The following is a 19,100-nucleotide window of genomic DNA, read 5'->3' as shown; positions in this document are numbered from 1 at the left end:
ATTTATCTAATAAATAGAAATTGGGATTTTTTTTTTCTTTATGTCAGAAATAACAGAAGTCATTATCAGTGGGAAAAGAAAGGTAGTGAGGGTAGAAGGGATTACAGAAGTCAAAGGCATTGTTTTTTTAATTTTAGTTTATTATTTTTGATTACACTGGGTCTTGGTAGCCACACGCAGGCCTTCTCTAGTTGCCGCGAGTGGGGGCTACTCTCTGGTTGTGGTGTGCGGACTTCTCACTGTGACTTCTCTTGTTGCAGAGCACAGGCCCCGTAGTTGTGGTTCATAGGCTTAGCTGCCCCACAGCATGTGGGATCTTCCCAGACCAGGGATTGAACCCGCTTCCCCTGCATTGGCAGGGATTCTCAGCCCCTGGACCACCGGGGAAGTAAAAAGCATCATTTTGCTTTTATTTTTAAAGAAAATGTCAAAATAATTAACAGTGTTCTCTAACTCAGCCCTCACCCTTAAATTGATAGTTGTTTACTTTTACAAGTTCTGAATGAAAAGGTGAAGAATTACCTCCTTGTAATCAGTGTGATGGATGGGAGAAAGTCCATCTTGTTACATTACAAGGTAATGGCAATATGTACACACTTAGACTATTAAACAGTCTAATATTAAAAAAATGTCAACTATTATGTTTATATTAAATTTTATCTGTTATATGTTTATAGGTTAATGTTGACTTTAGAGGAACAACACACTTCTTATTTTTATCAGTTCAGTTAGCTATAATTAGAGGCTCAGAGTAGAAAGCTAGGAGTTACTGATAGGGGTCAGACAGGGAGATTAATGGGGCTCTGCCCATCCACTTCTGCTCTGTGCTTCCAGGATGTTTGCCAAGGTAACCTAGGTCTGTCTTCATAGTGAAAGGAGTCATCTTATCCTACAGAAGAAGGAATCACTGATGCATCACTAGCAGCATCTCGCCTTGGCCCTGTGACTGCAAATATTTGAAAGGCCCACCGCAGACCCACTCCTCTCCTGGGAAAGAAGACAGGAGTTCTCTATCTGTAACATTCCATAAAAGCTAAGGAGCATAAGGAGGGTGAGTGGGCAGGGCACCAGCTGTCTGTGCTGAAATACCGGAGCCTGGGCTCTAGTAATTAATGAAGTTTGAGAACATTTCCTTGGCATACTCTACTGCCTGACCTAGTTGACTGGGTCACTCTGGGGAAATGGGCCTTGATTCTTGCTTCTTCTTCCCAAGATTGATGGCCTGCACTTATATGTTTCAACTTGAAACAGTGGACCACCAGGTTGAAATGAACACCTGTACCATCCTGTTCTCAATTGGAGGAAGCCTTTATATTTTTTAGTGCTTTATTAAACATATCCTCTCTTTTTAAAGCATATATATATTTAAGAAATTTGAACCCTGTGGAACCTGATTGAGTGTTTCTTTTTTTCATAAGGAAGAATCAAAATTATCTTCTCAGAGTATTCTGAAGTTTGAGAAAGGCTTATATTTGCTAGGCTTTATCTTTTTTCAAGGATAAAGAGGTCTCCCATCTTTTCTGGTGATTGAGGGGTATCAGATACTTGTCTTAAATGTTACAAATGATTTCAGTTAAAACAGTCAAAAGTATTATTAAAAAAAAAAACAGTGGATACTTGGTAACATCCTTAAAATTATTCAGTAAAAACTTTCCATCAGATTTACAATATTATGGAGAGGGTAATCTCAATCTACATGCTGCTAAGTCACTTCAGTCGTGTCCGACTCTGTGTGACCCCATGAACGGCAGCCCACCAGGCTCCTTCGTCCCTGGGATTCTCCAGGCAAGAACACTGGAGTGGGTTGCCATTTCCTTCTCCAATGCATGAAAGTGAAAAGGGAAAGTGAAGTCGCTCTGTTGTGTCCGACTCTTAGCGACCCCATGGACTGCAGCCCACCGGGCTCCTCCGTCCATGGGATTTTCCTGGCAAGAGTACTGGAGTGGGGTGCCATCGCCTTCTCCAATCTACATATGGAGAGTTAAATCACAAGGTAGTACAGTACTTGCCTGAAATAAGTCACATGATGACATCATCCATATTCTCAGTCATTTGTGTAAGGAAAGACTTCTGTTTTATGTAAGCAAGGACTAAGTTTAACAAATGATTCTCATAGTGTGATCTTGAACCAGCATCGTTCACATCATCTGAGAGCTTGTTTTAGGGTTTACCCCAGACCTACTGAATTAATCTCAAGAGTGGGACTCCTGCATTTTGTGCTTTTTAAAGGCCGTCCTCATACTTGTGATGCACTCTGAACTTTGAGAACCACTGGCTTGATACAGTCTTTCCATAATTGTTTATGTAGTTTAAACACTTGGGGTTGCTGAGGTGATGCACCTCAGGTAGGAAGCAGTGGGGCAGCCTCCCTGGAGGCTCCAGAATAGATGACCTTGGCAGCCTTTCAGAACCTGTCTTTGCAAGCTGCAGAGAGGGTAGTAAGGAGGTGGAAGAGGAACAAATACCTGGGTTGCCTCTGCTATGCCATGCACTAAAGGGGCTTTCCACGAGATCTCCTACATTCAGTCCTTACCCAGTCATGTGTGTGCCATTAGTACGTTCCTCCTACCTCATTGGTACTTATCTTTTAGTTGTAATCTCAGTCTCAGCTATTTGCTTTGATTCTTTGATGATAGCTGAGAGTTGATAATCCCTTTCATTTGAGGAGCTGTGCATTGGCTCACAGAGCATGCCATTTGTGTTCAAGAAGTAGAAAGCTTCTTTCTGAACTTGGTGCTTCTTCCTGGGACAGCAGTTTTACTTCAGGCATGTTGGGAGGAGGGGAGGAAGGACTTTGTTTTTCTTATAAAGCATTATGTTCCCTTAACCTAAGGTAAGGAACTTGGTAAACAACTGTTGATACTGTGCATGATTGTGTCATCTCCTGAAGAGTTTGTGTCCCTGCCCAACAGACTTCGATTTGGTGAAGGCAGTTGTTCTCAAATTGTCACCTTTCCCCATCTCAGCAGCAGCAACCATCCTCCTGCCCCAGACCTACTGAATCAGAAACTCTGAAGGTGGGGCTAGCAACCTGTACTTTAATAATCCCCAAGTGATTGCTGTTTATGCTAACATTTGAGAACTCCTGGTTTGGGGCAAGAGGAGTAGGTGTTTGGTTTTTTAAAATGGTACCTTCTGTTACAATTTTCTGGGGTAGTAAAGATGATTCACATTTGAAGTTTGGGGATAAGGGCACACTGAAGGTAATGTGGCATCCTTCAGAGCATCTAAGAGCAGACTGCTGATGACTGCCTGCTTACACACCCTTCCCTTGTGCAGAGTCCAGCAAGGGGGCCTTCCTGCCACCACATCCCCAGGTCACCCACAGATGTGTTCCCTTCCTTCACGGAAAACTGAAAGAGAGAGAAATACTGGATGGTATAGAGCTTTCCATCCTGGGGCTTATGGTTTAAAGGGCAAAATTGAGCCAGGTGGTTATCCCATCAGAGAGGCGCTCACTTTCTGATCTGATCATAAAAACCAACAAACAACAAAAGGCCATCACACTTTTGCTTTCTTTGCTTTAAGTGGAAATACTCTTCCTACTTCATAAATATAGATGCCAAGTAAGGAAGTTGCTTTGGATGACTGAGTGATCCTTATTCCCTATGCATGTTTTTTTCTTTTTTTGCTTTTGCCAAGCAATGGAGGGTAACAAAATTATGTATATTACCAATATAATTTACATGAATAGCAGTTAGATATTTCATTTCTGATTGATTAATCTTAAAAGAGCAAAGCTTTTTTCTTAAGCCCTCTACATACAGTATTTTTTAAACTTTATGCTACTGCTGCTGCTGCTAAGTCGCTTCAGTCGTGTCCGACTCTGTGCGACCCCAGAGACGGCAGCCCGTCCCTGGGATTCTCCAGGCAAGAACACTGGAGTGGGTTGCCATTTCCTTCTCCAATGCATGAAAGTGAAAAGTGAAAGTGAAGTTGCTCAGTCATGTCCGACCGACTCTTAGCGACCCCATGGACTGCAGCCTACCAGGCTCCTCCGTCCATGGGATTTTCCAGGCAAGAGTACTGGAGTGGGGTGCCATTGCCTTCTCCCTTAAAACTTTATATATATTTCATTTTTCCCCCAGATTGTATCACAGTTTGCATCATTGTTAATGTAAAAATACATGTATAAGCAGCTAGATTTATACATTGTCATAACATCGATGCAAGTTCTTAAGGAGAAATCAAGGATGACAATTGAAAATAAAATGATCATTGCCAAACAGAACTATTCTTTATCATTTCAAGAAGCTGTACTTAAGATGTTTATGGGAGAAATTACTCCAGACCCTACCAGTTCTCTGTCAGAAAACATAATATTCTGACAACTGTTTTCTCTCACCTATGTATATAATATTTAATTTTATTTGAAATGTTGACCCAAGCTATGCTAAAAATTTCATCTTTAAGATATCAAGCCTGTGCAAAGGGTGGACCCTGAGAGCAGAGCACACTCATAACTCTTAGAGTTTTACTGTTACATCTTGATTTAATAAAATGTCTGCTGCTGAAAATAGGAAAAATTGATCATATATAGGTTTGAATATGTATTTTTTTAATGTATTCAAGTATTAAGCCTGCAACCCTGGAAAAATTCAGTGAGGCACAATGTGGCAGAGGGGAAACACTGAAATGGAGGGATGAGAGATCTAGTCAGTGGGGAGGTGTTTCTAGTTGAGGGCCTGGACTGTACTCTGCCGTCACTCCCCTCCACTCCCCACCCCACCCTGGGTCTACTTCCCTCTGGTCTGATTCAGTGCTCACCCAGCACACCCCATTGTCGGCTTAATAACCTGGTATCAGGGGAAGATTGGTATTCAGTTGGGAATCTTCGACTACAAGGAGTAAAACTGATTTAGGAAGCACTTTATCAGGATACAGAAGTACTCCAAAGAATCCAGGATCCTTAGAGACAAGCTGGAATCAAAAAACAGGAAAGCACAAGGAATTTCAAAGACTATGTTGGCTCTATTGCCCTCAGCTTTATCTTCACCTTTCTGCTACAGACCGGCTCTGTCTGTGGTGCTGTTCACAGATCCACCTGCCTCCAGAGCCTGGCTGGCAGCTCCTCAGCCCCCGTTTCCAAGCCCCAGAGGAGAACAGTTTGGCCCAGCCTGGGTCTGATGTCTTTAAGTGGTCCAATGATCCATGGCTGGTGACGTGTGTGTGCACTGGGAGAGGACATGGGAGGCCCACCTCTGACCCTGTGGCTGGCTCAGAACATTCCACAGAAGGGAGTAGTTTGCATAGAGGGGACAAAAGCATTCCCCCACACACATACCATTAACATATTGCTGTGGGTTTATTCATTAACCCCGCTCTGGGGGAGTAATTATCTTTGGCTCCAAGAAAATCTGGATATTGAACCTAAAAAACCTTGGGCCAGACTGTGAATCAGGATCATGAATTGCAGCGAATTTTCCAAAGTGACTACACTCCATGAGGCCTCATGGCTATCAGCAGCAGATGCCTCTGGAGCCCCCTATCTCTGTTAGTGCAGACCCTTTAAACAGCAGGGGTGTTGAGCGAGGCCAGATGTTCTTGGTGGAATGCCTGCATAAAGCAAAAACCACACGAATCTCTAAAAGCATTCTTTATTCTGAATAACATTCTGATCCACTGGTGAAAGCCAACGAAGTTAAACTAATATTATCAGAAAAACATGTAGGTTACTAGATCTTAACCCTTCTTCCTCATATCCTCACTCAGTTGTTAATTTGAATTGGAAATCACTCTTAGTCCACATACTTAAGAGTGCAAGAAATAGTGCATTTTCCTGAATCCATTTAGTTTTGACTGTAAGCTTCTGCTCCCTTAAGGTAGCAGGAAAGTAACCTTCATTAGACTTTTATCTCTTTCCTACACCACTCTCCCAGGGTTGTGCCAAGGTTCCAGATTCTTACTATAATTCATGAGGTCAGGAAAGCAGCCTGGGTCATCTATTGATACTGGTCCCCGCTGCTTCTTGGCCATGTTTGAGGCTGGGGAGAATGCTTTGTCACAGCTGGGAGACTAAGCTCAGTCAGTATCTGGTCAGGCTTTGGGGGCTCTGGCACATCTGAGGATGCTGCAAGGGAATAGGTATGATCTTCTGCTGATCTGAGTCCCACAGTCATTCTCCTCCAAGAATCTCCTCTTAATATGAAGGAAGATGGTGGTGGTGGTGGTGTTTCTCTCTTCTCAAACCCTTTTTTCCTTAAGGAAGCCCAACCACAGCCTCCCTGAAGCGGGAAAGCCAGAGCCCCCTCCTCATGTGAATGAGGAGAGATCGGAGAGAAAAACATTGAGGACGCCTCATGCCCTAGAGGCAATAACTATCCAGGTGCTGGCTGCGGAAGGCAGGTGGTGGCTCTGCCTCCTCTGCAGTCACTCAGGAGAGTCACCTGTGGGCATAGCCCCACTCTCCTCATGCTTGCTAACGTATGGGTGCTGTACCTGCCCCTAAATGGCAGGAGTTGTAGGCATTTGTTGTTGCTTGAATGTTTCCAAAACCATATTTTGTAAACCTGTGTATTCTAGAGGTGTGCACGTGTGTGTGGTCAATTCCGTCCAACTCTTTGTCACCCCATGGACTGTAGCCTGCCAGGCTCCTTTGTCCATGAAATTTTCCAGGCAAGAATACTGGAGTGGGTTGCCATTTCCTTCTCTAGGGGATCACCCTGACCCAGGGATTGAACCCATGTCTCTTGTGTCTTCTGCGTTGGCAGGCAGATTCTTTACCACTGCGCCACCTGGGAAGCCCAGTGCCAAGTCGCTTCAGTCCTGTCCAACTCTGTGTGACCCTATGGATTGTAGCCTGCCAGGCTTCTCTGTCCACAGGGTCCTCCAGGCAGGAGCACTGGAGTAGGTGGCCATGCCCTCCTTCAGGGCATCTTCCCAACCCAGGGGTTGAAACTGAGTCTCTTGTCTTGCATTGGCAGGCAGATTCTCTACCACTAGTGCCACCTGGGAAGGCCAGAATAGCCTTCAAATTAGTAAGCATTTCTATAAATCTTTAGTGAGTTTATAAAAGGGTGGGGGAAAGAGTCCCTTTTCTGGCAGTGGATAATTTAGTTCTGTTAATATTCCTTCAGAGAAACTTGTCTCCCTGGCTCACATATATGTACTTTTGCCCTCAGAGTTCTCAGCGACTAGACTAATTCTGAGTGCATCCAATTTCAGTGATCATATGCTTTCCTTTTGCCATTATTTTAGACACTGCTTTGGCCACAGCACAACTAATGCATTAAAAAATAAAAATATTTTGGAAGGATATACTTAAGATTAAATCAAGGGGAATGCCATAGAAAATGGCAAAGCTTGCACAAAGCATTAATAAAAAATGTGTGGTCTTGAGCAATCAGCATATTACATAGAATCTGTGAATGCCTCCTCATCTAGAATTTCAGTACAAGCTGTCCATAAAATATTTATACAGCACAGTGCTGCTTCCACCCTGACAAAAGCATAGGTTCAGGTGTGTGCTGTTACTGCAGACATCACTAGCGTATAAGCAACTGAAGCACCTTTAAGAGCCTTTGGAATGTTAGAAAGTAAAGTGTGTGTCACGGGGTTCAGTTGGTAGTAACTAAAGAAGTGGCCTTAGTTCCTAAACAGAATTGTTTATTTTGTTGCCAGAATAGCACTTATTAGTAAAGACACATCATAGAGGAAGGAGAAGAGAGGTTACTAATGTGAAATTTAAAAGAATAGATGCTGCAGAAATTAGTAACCTGGTTTACTGTTGGTATAGGGGCCGGAGTAGTTCCTGAGATGACTTTTAAGAAATGTTATTAAAAATACAGCTGAGAATAATTCTGTTATCAACTCTTTTTTTTTTTTTAGCATCAGTGCAAAGCTCGTTTGTTAAATAAATATCTGATTATAACTTTACTAACTATACATGCTTAATTCAGCTCATCTGTAAGAGAGGAATGATAACACTTGCCTAATGGGCTCATTGTAAGAATCAAAAGAATAAGGCACCTTAGTAAGGGTTTGGTAAGAAATAGCATTTTTTGAGTTTATATTTGTTTTAACAATAATTGCTTACATTCATGACTTTACTTGCATTTTCTTTAATTCTTGAAGTAGACCAGTGAACTGGTGGACCATTTTAGAGATAAAGTTAAAAACTGAAACTATTTGCAATACTTATATCAAAGTTCATCCTCCTATAAGAACACCTCTGTATCCTGTGATAGAAATCCTTTCTGGTTCAAAGAGACTGGAATTGGTTTTGTTTCCGATACCCAAAGGTTCCCAATTAGTATACCATGTTCTCTGTATTATTAAAGTACCAAGCTAATAATATCCTTCATAGATGAAGAGATGATACAAGTAAATAAGGGGGACACTGTAGCAGAAGAACAAAGGACATATACAAGAAGTGCAAAAAAGTAAAAAATGTTCAACCTCAGAGATATGTTAATAATAGGGAACTTATAGAATCTGTAAGATAGGATAATTTAAGAATTAATACTACCCATGTTTAGAAGGAGTGTAGAGAAGTATACCACTTATATGCTACTCAGTATACCACTCCGGAGAGGGCAGTGGCACCCCACTCCAATTCTCTTGCCTGGAAAATCCCATGCACAGAGGAGCCTGGTGGGCTACAGTCCATGGGGTCACTAAGAGTCGGACATGACTGAGCGACTTCACTTTCACTTTTCACTTTCATGCATTGGAGAAGGAAATGGCAACCCACTCCAGTGTTCTTGCCTGGAGAATCCCAGGGACGGGGGAGCCTGGTGGGCTGCTGTCTTTGGGGTCGCACAGAGTTGGACATGACTGAAGCGACTTAGCAGCAGCAGCAGCAGCGGCATATGCCACTCAAACACATATTGAATGAAACAGTCTATAGGACAAGCTATCAATAATATCAAATGCATATTTTTTCATATGTTTGACCCATGACTTTCTCCCTAGCAAGTACTTAGTGGTGTGTTTGAGGATATCCATCTTAGTATTATCTACATATTTAAAAATTGAAAGTGACTTAAATGCTTCAGAGAGGTTTATTAAAATTGATGATTGTACAGTCATTAAAACTGAAGGCATAAGAGGCTAATAAGTGACAACACTTCCATCAATATAAAAATAAATGGGAAAAGCAGGTTACAAAATAATGCCTAGAATTCACTTTTAATAAAAATTTAATATGCTTACACATTTATTTGTTTATAAATGTGAAATCATCATATCAAAATAGAAAGAGAGTAAAAAATGCTAATTGTGCTTAAATTTTCTTTGTTATTCATATTTGATTTTTATAAACTTTTGGTAAAGACCCTTAAAGAAAGAAATATTTAAAGTTATCTTTTTGACAAGTTAGCATATATTATGTAGGTTACCCAAAGGTAAGTCATATGATATCTGACTTGAATCTGGACTTTTGCTGTGTTGATCTGATACATTTCAGTGTATCTGATACATTGCCTTTTCTTTGTTAAATGAATAACTATCATTTATCTCGAGCAGGAAAATAAAATTTAGACATTCAGACTTGATAGCATATAGCTGTTGAATGGTTCTCTAAGGTTTCTTAGAGAATCACAATCAGGCACACAAGAGTGGTGTCAGGAGAGAGAGTCTGGAAGGATTTGCATTAAATTATTTTCAGTAGCCAACCTCTGTGTATATGGAAAGGCATAGAGCAAGGAAATAAGAATGAGCGTTTTTATCAGACTGTTAAGTAAACTTCAGGGTAGAAAATGACCAGCATAACCCCTTTGGCTCGATAACCACAATTCTTGACAGGAAAGTCTCTCCTTGTTTCCATTTGCTCGCCCAGCTTCTTCTCAATCCTTTTCCGTCTACATCCTGGACCAGCCCTATTGAAAACTGTCCTCAGGGGTGCCCAGTGACCTCCCTAGTAATTGTTCTATCCAGGGACATCTTGTTGGTCTCCATACACAGCATTTGAGGTCACTTGTCTTTCTTTGGGCTGATGTACCTCTCTGCCTCTGTAACAGTTATTCTCCTGCCTCTGTAACCATTCTGTCTTTTTCATTGGCTTATCTTCCTCCATCTCCCTTGAACCTTTACTGTGTCTTCTAGTTCTCCTTAGAAGCTTCATTTTCCTAGGGCTTCATCTTTTTTGAGGTAAAAGTTTAGCAGCTAGTCTTTCCTCACTGTGAGTCATTCCTGCTGCTGCTAAGAGTTTGGGTTATAAAATGGTTTTTGGAATTAGAATATGTTTGCTTGGACTAAAAATCTACACACACTGGAGACACTTAGAAGTCATCTCTGGCTCTATGAAAAGACCCCAGGTTGCCTATGAATGGTCTACTTACTGATGATGGAATAAGCTCCTTCCATACAACAAAAATAGTGGAATTAATAAGAGAATCTTAGGTCAAGGCACAAAGGCTTATAAATTTCAACGAGCATTTGTAGAGATGATGCAAAAAAAAAAAAAAACAAAAAAACACCATATTTGTAAAAGCTTTGATGTAGTCCATGCCAAAATGAAAAACAAGTTTAAAAAATCAAAATAGTCACTTTCCAGTTGGAGAGCTAAGCTCAATAAACTCAAAACAATGGCCAGTTCCACTGAAAAACTGTGAGGGTTAAATTATCTGGAAGGTGGGATCTCTGAGTCTGTGAACCTGAGATGGGCTTCACAGAGGGAATAAGAAAAGCTGTGTCCTGTGTGGGGGATGATAGTTGCGAAAGCAGGGCATAGGAGTACGTGTTCTTTGAAACATAACAAGACTTACCTGCCTAGGACAGAAGGTGTTTGTTGGAAGCTGGAGGATGATAAGATAAAGTAGAGCCAGATTATGAAGGAACCTGAAAGCCAGCAAAGGAGTTTACATTTAATGGAAGAGAAATGTATTACGACTGTGGATATAAGAGATGTGGATGTAATAGAATGCTAGATTTGGAGATGAGAAGAACAAAGAACTTCAGAGTTGGAGGTATCCTGTAAGGTGGGGTGGGGTGACTAATATTTGCTGTACCTGCTGTATGTCAGGTGCAAGATCGCATAGTTCTTATTCTTACAGCAACCTTAGAGGTAGATGATATCATCCCCATCTTATATATAATAAATGAGCTCTGAGGAAATACAGTGTGTCTGAGTTTTTAGAGTACTTAGGCCAGAATTGAACACGTCTGACTTCAAAGCACAATGAGGATGGAGAATGTTGAAATCAGTTCCTGATTTTACACTCAGGAAAACTGAGACCCAGAAGATAGGGGACTATCCAAGGTTACCCAAGTAATGGAATGAAAGCAGCTGGATAGGTAGTGATCTGCAGAGAGAGGCCAGGTTAGAGGCTGCTGTTGTAAACAGGTTGGGGTGCCAAAGAATTTGGTATTAGTGGAGGCATGTTTTATTGTTGTTTAGTCACACTCAGTCATATCCAAATCTTTTGTGATCCCATGGACTGTAGCCCGCCAGGGTCCTCTGTCCTTGGGATTTCCCAGGCAAGAATACTAGAGTGGGTTGCCATTTCCTTCTTCAGGGCATCATCCCGACTCAGGGATCAAATCCGCATCTCCTGTCTTGGCAGGAAGATTCTTTCCCATTGAGGTACCAGGCATAGGAGTGAAAGAGTAGAGAGCAGTAGGACATTGAAGGGAAAGTGGGGGTGGACTGATACTGGCATGGCCAGTGATGGAGGGGATGACATGAAAGCAGTCCCAGAGTTTTAATCCAGGGGAACTGCGGTTTGCAGTGAAGGTCCTCAGTGGAGCTGATTTTCAGAGAAAGGCCATGTATTTCTTATGGGCTAGTCTGATTCTGAAATGACAAAGATACCAATATAAAAAGTGATGGTATTTGTGAGCTGATTTATGTACAGATTGATGGATACATGAAGAGAAGCACATGAAGTAGAAGTGAACTGATGGTGAGACACCCAAGAGCTAGTGACTAGCTTCTTCCTAAAGGAAAGGAGGTATGATGATATCCTAGGCTTTTTTACTTCTGGTCTGCCACTTCCACCTGCAACCAGAAAATGCCTTAATCATAATAAACCGCATAACTGTCTTTAGTAATTGATTCCCCTCTCCTATTGGAAAGGAGTATTGCTCCATCACATTTCCCACAATGAGACTCTTTTTTTCTTTCAGGATGATTGTCACTGTACTGGATGGACTGCTGAACTATTGAATTACTTCCATCTTTTGACCACACTAAGAAATTGTCCATGGAGTTGAGATATTTATTGCAGTAATTTCTGGCCTTACATGTTTAAGGTAAGGTATACTTTTTTCCCATATAACTATCATGAAGTTGTCATGTTTTTCTTCTTTAACTTTGCTTTTTAAGAGACATTAATCTATTCTTTTCTTCTAGCTTTTATGCTCTAATAATCCCTTCAGGGTGCTCTTAATATGAAAATATATGAGTGCAGAAAAGACTTTTATATAATGAAATATGAGCAAGCTGCTTGAAAAATAAAGGGGGAAATGTATTACTCTTCAGATTAAATCAATAAAAGTACCCCATTTCCTTAAACACAATATGCATAAACTGGGTTATACTAGAGAAACTTAATAGATTTAAAGGAATATTTATTGTTAAGGCTACTTGAAAAAATGAAGATACTTAAATGTTAATATATTGCTGGCTTTGTTCAAATAAAGAAAGTTTAGAAAATACAGAGAACTTAAAAGAAAAAAATCTGTTACTTCCAGAGATAACCAGTGTTAAAACTTTACTACATTATTTATAATACTTGTTTTTACAAATATTTATAATGGGGTGTGTGTGTCATATGTGTTAACTTTTGATATTTTTGCAAATGAGAAACATTTATCACAGGCTTACTCCATAGCAGGCTCTGTACCAACCACTTTATATACATTACTTTATTAATTCTCACAACCCTGTGAGGTTGGTGCTTTTCTTATCCCCATCTGTACACGAGAAAGTTGAGGCTCAGAAAAATTAAATAATTTGCCATGTTCAGAAAACTGGTGAACCTACTCAGAACTTGAACCAGTCAGATGCCAAAGCCCATACCAACAGGCTTTTTTACATGCTTTTTTCCCTTGACAATGTGCTTTACCTTCTTTTCTACAGCATCATTTCACATTAGAAGGTGTTCATTGATATTGGTATATAATGGTTTCTCTACCTCATCTCCTTTTGTTGGACATTTAGTTGTTTTACCCAGTTTCAGAAACAACATTGTAATAACATCTCTTATGCACGTCCATGATTGTCTGTCTAGGGCGGATTGCTGGAAGTGGCATTGCTGAGTCAGCCCACGGTGTGGGAAGGAATCCCTCAGGTGTTTGATGCATTCTGCTAGTTGCCTTCTCAAAAGGTTGTGGGAGTTTATATTCCCACCAGCAGAATATGGAAGTACCTGATGACCCTAAGTCCTCAACAACATAGGTAGTTGGCAAATGAATAATTTCATTTGCCTTTTTAAAAGAGTGCAGGTGAGGTCCATCTTCTTGTCTCTAATCCTTTCGAGCCTTAGCCTCCTGACTGGTTTCTCTCCCTCCACTGTAGACCTCACTTAGTCATTAAAGGCATTGCAGGACAGTGTATAAAAGCATGGACTCTAGAGCTAGATGCCTGGGTTCAAATCATGGCAGTATTGCTCTGCCTCAGTTTCCCCATCAAAAAGTGGAAATAATAATAAAGCCTTGTCCTGGGGTGGTGCTTGGGGTTGCAAAGAGGCAGACACAACTGAACAATTGATCAGCAATTTTAGAACAAGTGCATGACTCCTGGTTTGAGCTCAGTAATTGTTGACTACTGCTGTTATCTTCCAAAAGTCCATGCTCATGTAACTAAAAAACCATAGATTATATGCAGTTGACCCTTGAACTACATGGGTTCGAACTGCATGGGTGCACAGATTTTTCAGTAGTAAATACTACAGTACTGTATGATCTGTAGCTAATTGAACCTGCAGATGTGCAACTCTATTCTGAGGAAGGCAGACATGGATGGAGGGCCGACTATAGATGTTTGATTGTGTGGAGGGTTGGCACCCCTAACTCCCATGTTGTTCAAGGGTCAACTGTACTTGTTTTAAATTAAATGTGATCATTACTGAATTAGTAATTTACAGCAGAAACTGCAGATGCTGACATTGTTATTACATGTTAACACCATGAGCAGCCTGAAGGTCAGGCTCCCTTGATGATGCACGGTCAGGATATTGAGGGGAGAGAAGTAACAGGAATAACTAGAATGTTAAAGTGCTTTATAACCTCACAGAGCACTTTTACATGCATTATCTTGCTTGATCCTCAAACATAATTGAGGGAGGTGGAGCAGGTATCATTAACCTTGTTTTACAGAGGAAGAAATTGACTTGGAGGAATTAAGAGAGTTGTTCACTTGAGGTCATGGAAGCGGACTCTGGCAGAGCTGAGTGTGTGCTCCAGGCCTCTGACTGTAAATCTGTACTCTTGATGCTACAGGACACAGTGATAGGCCGAAGAGGTACAGATGGACACCTGCCCAGGGGTGGAAACATACCGGGAAGGGAAGGAGCAAAGAGGGATGCCGTGGGAGGAGGCAGCAGAGTAGGGTAAGGACATATTGGAAGGAAGGCAGGGACCCAGGGAGGAGGGAGGAGGGAAGGGAAGGGGCATGGGTATTGAGGTCAAGAAGAGAGCAGGGAATTGAAGGGGCCAGGACTGCAGGACCATGGGCTGGCTGAGCACCTGGCCAGAGGAGGCCCCTTCTTTGCAGCAAGCAGAGAGGAGAGAAGGAAGAGACAGAGGATAGACACCTCTGTCTTCTAAGGCAAAGGGAGTGAGAGCAAAAGTAAGCAAATGGGACCTAATTAAACTTATTGCCTTTGCACACCAAAGGTAACCATTGACAAAACGAAAAGACAACCTACTGAAGGGGAGAAAATGTTTGCAAATGATATGACTACGTAGGGATTAATATGCAACATTCATAAACAGTTCATACAACTCAACATCAAGAAAACAACCTGATTAAAAAATGGGCAGAGGACTGAATAGACATTTTTCCAAAGAGGAACACCGTTGGCCATCAGGCACATAAAAAGATGACCTAACATCACTAGTCGTTGGGGAAATGCAAATCAAAGCCATAGTGAGCTGTCACCTCACACTTGTCAGAATGACTGTCATCAAAAAGAACACAAATCACACATGTTGTTGAGAGTTTGGAGGAAAGGGAACCATCTTAAGCTGTTGATGTAAATTGATGCAGTCATTGTGAAAAACAATAAGGAAGTTTCTCAAAATAGAACTACCATATTCCACTCATGGGTATATAAAAAAATACGAACACCAACCAAAAACACAAATTCAAAAAGATACTTGTTCCCCAGTGTTCACAGCAGAGCATTATTTATACTTGCCAAGATGTGGAAGGAACCTAAATATACATCAACAAATGAATGGATAAAGGTGTTGTATATATATATATATACACACACACACAATGGAATACTACTCAGTTAAAAGAATGACATTTTGCCATTTGCAGCAGTGTTGATGAATCTGAGGGCATTCTGCTAAGGGAAATAAGTCAGACAGAGAAAGATAAGTACTGTATCAGTTGTGTAAGTAAGTAAATGCATGTGTGCTCAGTCATGGCTGACTCTGTGACCCTATGGACTATAGCGACCAGGCTTCTCTGTCCATGGGATTCTCCAGGTATGAATACTGGAGTGGGTTGCTACTTCCTCCTCCAGGGGATCTTCCCTATCCAAGGATGGAACTCGTGTCCCCTGTCTCCTACAAGGGCTTCCCCGGAGGCTCAGCAGTAAAGAACCTGCCTGCCAGTGCAGGAGATGCAGGTTCAGTCCCTGGGTCAGGAAGATCCCCTGGAAGAGGAAATGGCAACCCACTCCAGTGTTCTTGCCTAGTGTAGCAAAAAGTCAGACATGACTGAGAGACTGAGCACTCATAGGTGTTAAAAGCCATTATCACCTATATCACCAAAAAAATACAGCAAACTAGTGAACATAGCAAAAAAAAAAAAAAAAGCAGACTCACAGATATAGAGAACAGATTAGTGGTTACTAAAGCAGGGAGGAAGGGCAATGTAGAGGTGAAGGAGTGGGCAATGCAAACAAAGATACACTTTGTGTGTATGCATACAAAGCCTTGTGTGTAGTATAGGCTACATGGATGTATTGTACAACATGGGGGATAGAACCAATATTTGTAATAACTAAATTAGAGTGTAACCTTTAAAACCTGTATGAAAATATAAAATAAAAAAAAAATAAAAAGCAAATGCATAGTCCTACCGTCATTAAATCCCTATTCTTCCAGAGGTTTTTCTGTGTGTATATGCTTACATAAAAAATTTAAATACAAATATGCAACCTTGGAAACTTCTCTCCATATCAGTGTCATTGCTGCATAATTATTAAAGGTAGGTAAAGAGTGTGGTTTAGGGAATGTATGTACTTAAAATATCTCCCTCTAGACATGTGTCAGTGCGTATCCTCCTAACTATAATTTGAGGCTACCCTTAATTATTCTTAATATAAAGTCAAGAAAGAGGTTTTTGTTCTATATTACCTGGAAAACAACCAGTTTATAATCTACTGACAGTATATAAGTGTTTTCTTTTCCTAGATTCTTCTTAACATTAGATCACAGAATTAAAAAAATCTTTTCCAGTTGTATGCACAAGTGAACATTTATCATATATTTATAAGCCATTTGTATTTCTTCTTTTGTGAATATTCCGTTCATATTCCTTGCACATTTCTCCAAAGGGACTTTTTCTTTTTGTGTTGCTAATTTGCAAATCTTTTTATTGTAAACTATCTTTAAATGTAAAAAATATTATAGATGTCTGTCTCCTTTGCCTTTGAATTTTGTACAGTTTTTTTTTTTAAAGTAAGTATTTAATTTTATATGGTTTGAATCTTTTTTTCTGTGGTTCCACATAGACTAATTATGAAGCAAGAAGGCCTTGGTATTGTTCCCTCATAGTCTGTTCTTCACATAGCAGAGTGATCTCTGTTAAGTGTAATCACATCTTGACCCACCCCGCCTAAGCCAGTCGTGGCATTCTCCTAACCATGGCCTGCAAGACCTGGCGTGATCCAGCTTTGCCTGCTGTCTGATCTCACCGCTGTCACTCATATTTGAGCACCATGTTCCCACCACATTGGCTTTCTTTCAATTCATGGAGCATGTCAACCTCTTTCCTGCTCCCACTATTCTGCAGGTGCTGTTCCTTTGCTTGGAACATGTGCTTGTACACACACGTGTACTCATGTACCTTCTTTATGGCAGACTCTTCCTCTAGAGAGCCAGTTTCAAGAAGAAGAGCTCCAGAGCATGCTGCTGGGGTTCACCTGCCTTCCATGTTCACTAGTTCTGCATCTTTGGGCAAGCTGCTTCTCCTTGTCCTCACCTGTAACATGGGAGTCATCACTGTAACAGTATCTAACTCGCCTTGTTGAAGAGGATTAAGTGGGTTAATTCATGCACAGCTCTTAGAAAACTACCTTATTCATAGAGTGAACACGAGTGGGTTATTGTTTAGTTGCTAAGTCATGTCCGACTCTTTGCAGCCCTATGGGGCCGTAGCCCACCAGGCTTCTCTGTCCATGGGATTTTCTAGGCAAGAATACTGGAGTGGGTTGCCATTTCTTTCTCCAGGGGCTCTCCCCCACCCAAGAATTGAACCTGTGTCTCTTGCATTGGCAGGTGGATTCTTTACCACTGAACCACCTGGGAAGTCCAAAGCTCAACCTTGCCTGAACAAGAATATGAGTGGTTAGCTGTTGTCATAGTCCTCTTTCTTCAGACTTCACCTTACGTTTCACCTGAGGCAGAATGCTTTCCTATTCAGCACTGGTCTTTCCCTCTAGTATTCTCAATGTCATAAGTCTGCAGGATTTTCCCCTTTAGGCATACATCAATATGCAGTTACTTTTCATTTATTTTCTTTTTCCTATTTCCCCTTCTAGCCTGTGACTCCCATCAGGACAGGAATTATGTCTGTGTGATCTACTGGGTCTCTAATGCTTATTAGCACATAGTGTTTGTAGAATGACTGAATGAATAGCAACATCTCTAACTACAAGATTGCATAGAAATCTACCTGTATTTTCTTATTGTAGTTTTTATAGCTCTGTTTCACATTTTAAAATATTTCATCTGTATGAAACTATTTAAAGTATAACTTGAGATATGAATGAAAATTAATTTTTTCCCTAAAGAGTAGCCAACTGAAATTTTTGTAATTCTTTCAAAGAGAGGTCCACCCCAAACTATAGTCCTTAGGGACTGCGATGTTGTTTTTTGTTTCTTGTCTTTGTTTTTTTTCTTCTTGGGTAGTCCTTTTTCAAAAAGTAAATACAAACTATTCATTGACTTAAGCCAAATTCCTCCTGAGTGTGCTGGCCCACCATCAGGAGGGACACCCATCATGGCCTAATTTCCAAGAGGAAGGAAGACATAATGTTGCCAATTTAGGGACTTATTCTATTTGCTCAACATCTTACGTTATGACTGTGGTTATCTGAGGAGGCTTTACGAATAGTGTAAGAATGAAGAGAAGTGAAAAGCAAGGGAGAGAGGGAAAGGTATATCCAATTAAATACAGAGTTTCAAAGAATAGCTAGAAGAGACAAGAATGCCTTCTTCAATGAGCCATGTTTGATAATAGAAGAAAACAACAAAAGGGGAAAAACTTGAGTTCTTTTCAGGAATATTGGAAACGTCAAGGGAGCATTCCACCCAAAGATGGACAGAATAAAGGATAAAAATGGTAGAGACGTAGTAGATGCTGGGGAGATCAAGAAGAGATGGAAAGAATACATGGAAGAACTGTATTAAAAAAGATCTTAATGAACCAGATTACTATGATGATGTGGTTAGTCACCCAGAGCCAGACATTCTGGAGTGGGAAGTCAAGAGGGCCTTAAGAAGCACTGCTGTTCATAAAGCTAGTGGATGCAATGAAATTCCAGCAGAACTATTCAAATCCCTAAAGGAGGATGCCATCAAGGGTTTGCATTATTATGTCAGCAAATCTGGAAGACCCAGCAGTGGTCACAGGACTGGAAAAGGTCAATCCTCATCCCAGTCCCCAGGAAGGGTAGTACCAAAGAATGTGCTAACCACTGGACAATTGCACTCATCTCCCATGCTAGTAAGGTCATGCTTAAAATCTTGCATGCTAA

At 40.9% G+C, this 19,100-nt stretch overlaps 1 protein-coding gene across 4 annotated transcripts in view; it reads left to right on the top strand.

The window, feature by feature from the left end:
- The window catches only part of KANK1 (KN motif and ankyrin repeat domains 1), a 218,070-nt gene that overhangs the window by 64,912 nt on the left and 134,058 nt on the right, over positions 1–19,100 (top strand). For 3 of the 4 annotated variants that reach the window (XM_027549397.1, XM_027549392.1, XM_027549393.1), the window contains exon 2: positions 12,067–12,192. The gene's annotated coding sequence lies outside the window, so the exon portion shown is untranslated. Of the gene's footprint in view, positions 1–839; positions 1,052–12,066; positions 12,193–19,100 lie in introns of those variants that run through there. The other variant, XM_027549394.1, reaches the window with a different exon arrangement.

This window comes from Bos indicus x Bos taurus, chromosome 8 (assembly GCF_003369695.1).
Source record: "Bos indicus x Bos taurus breed Angus x Brahman F1 hybrid chromosome 8, Bos_hybrid_MaternalHap_v2.0, whole genome shotgun sequence".
NCBI classification, from domain to species: domain Eukaryota; kingdom Metazoa; phylum Chordata; class Mammalia; order Artiodactyla; family Bovidae; genus Bos; species Bos indicus x Bos taurus.
This window is presented reverse-complemented; position numbering and strand designations above follow the sequence as displayed.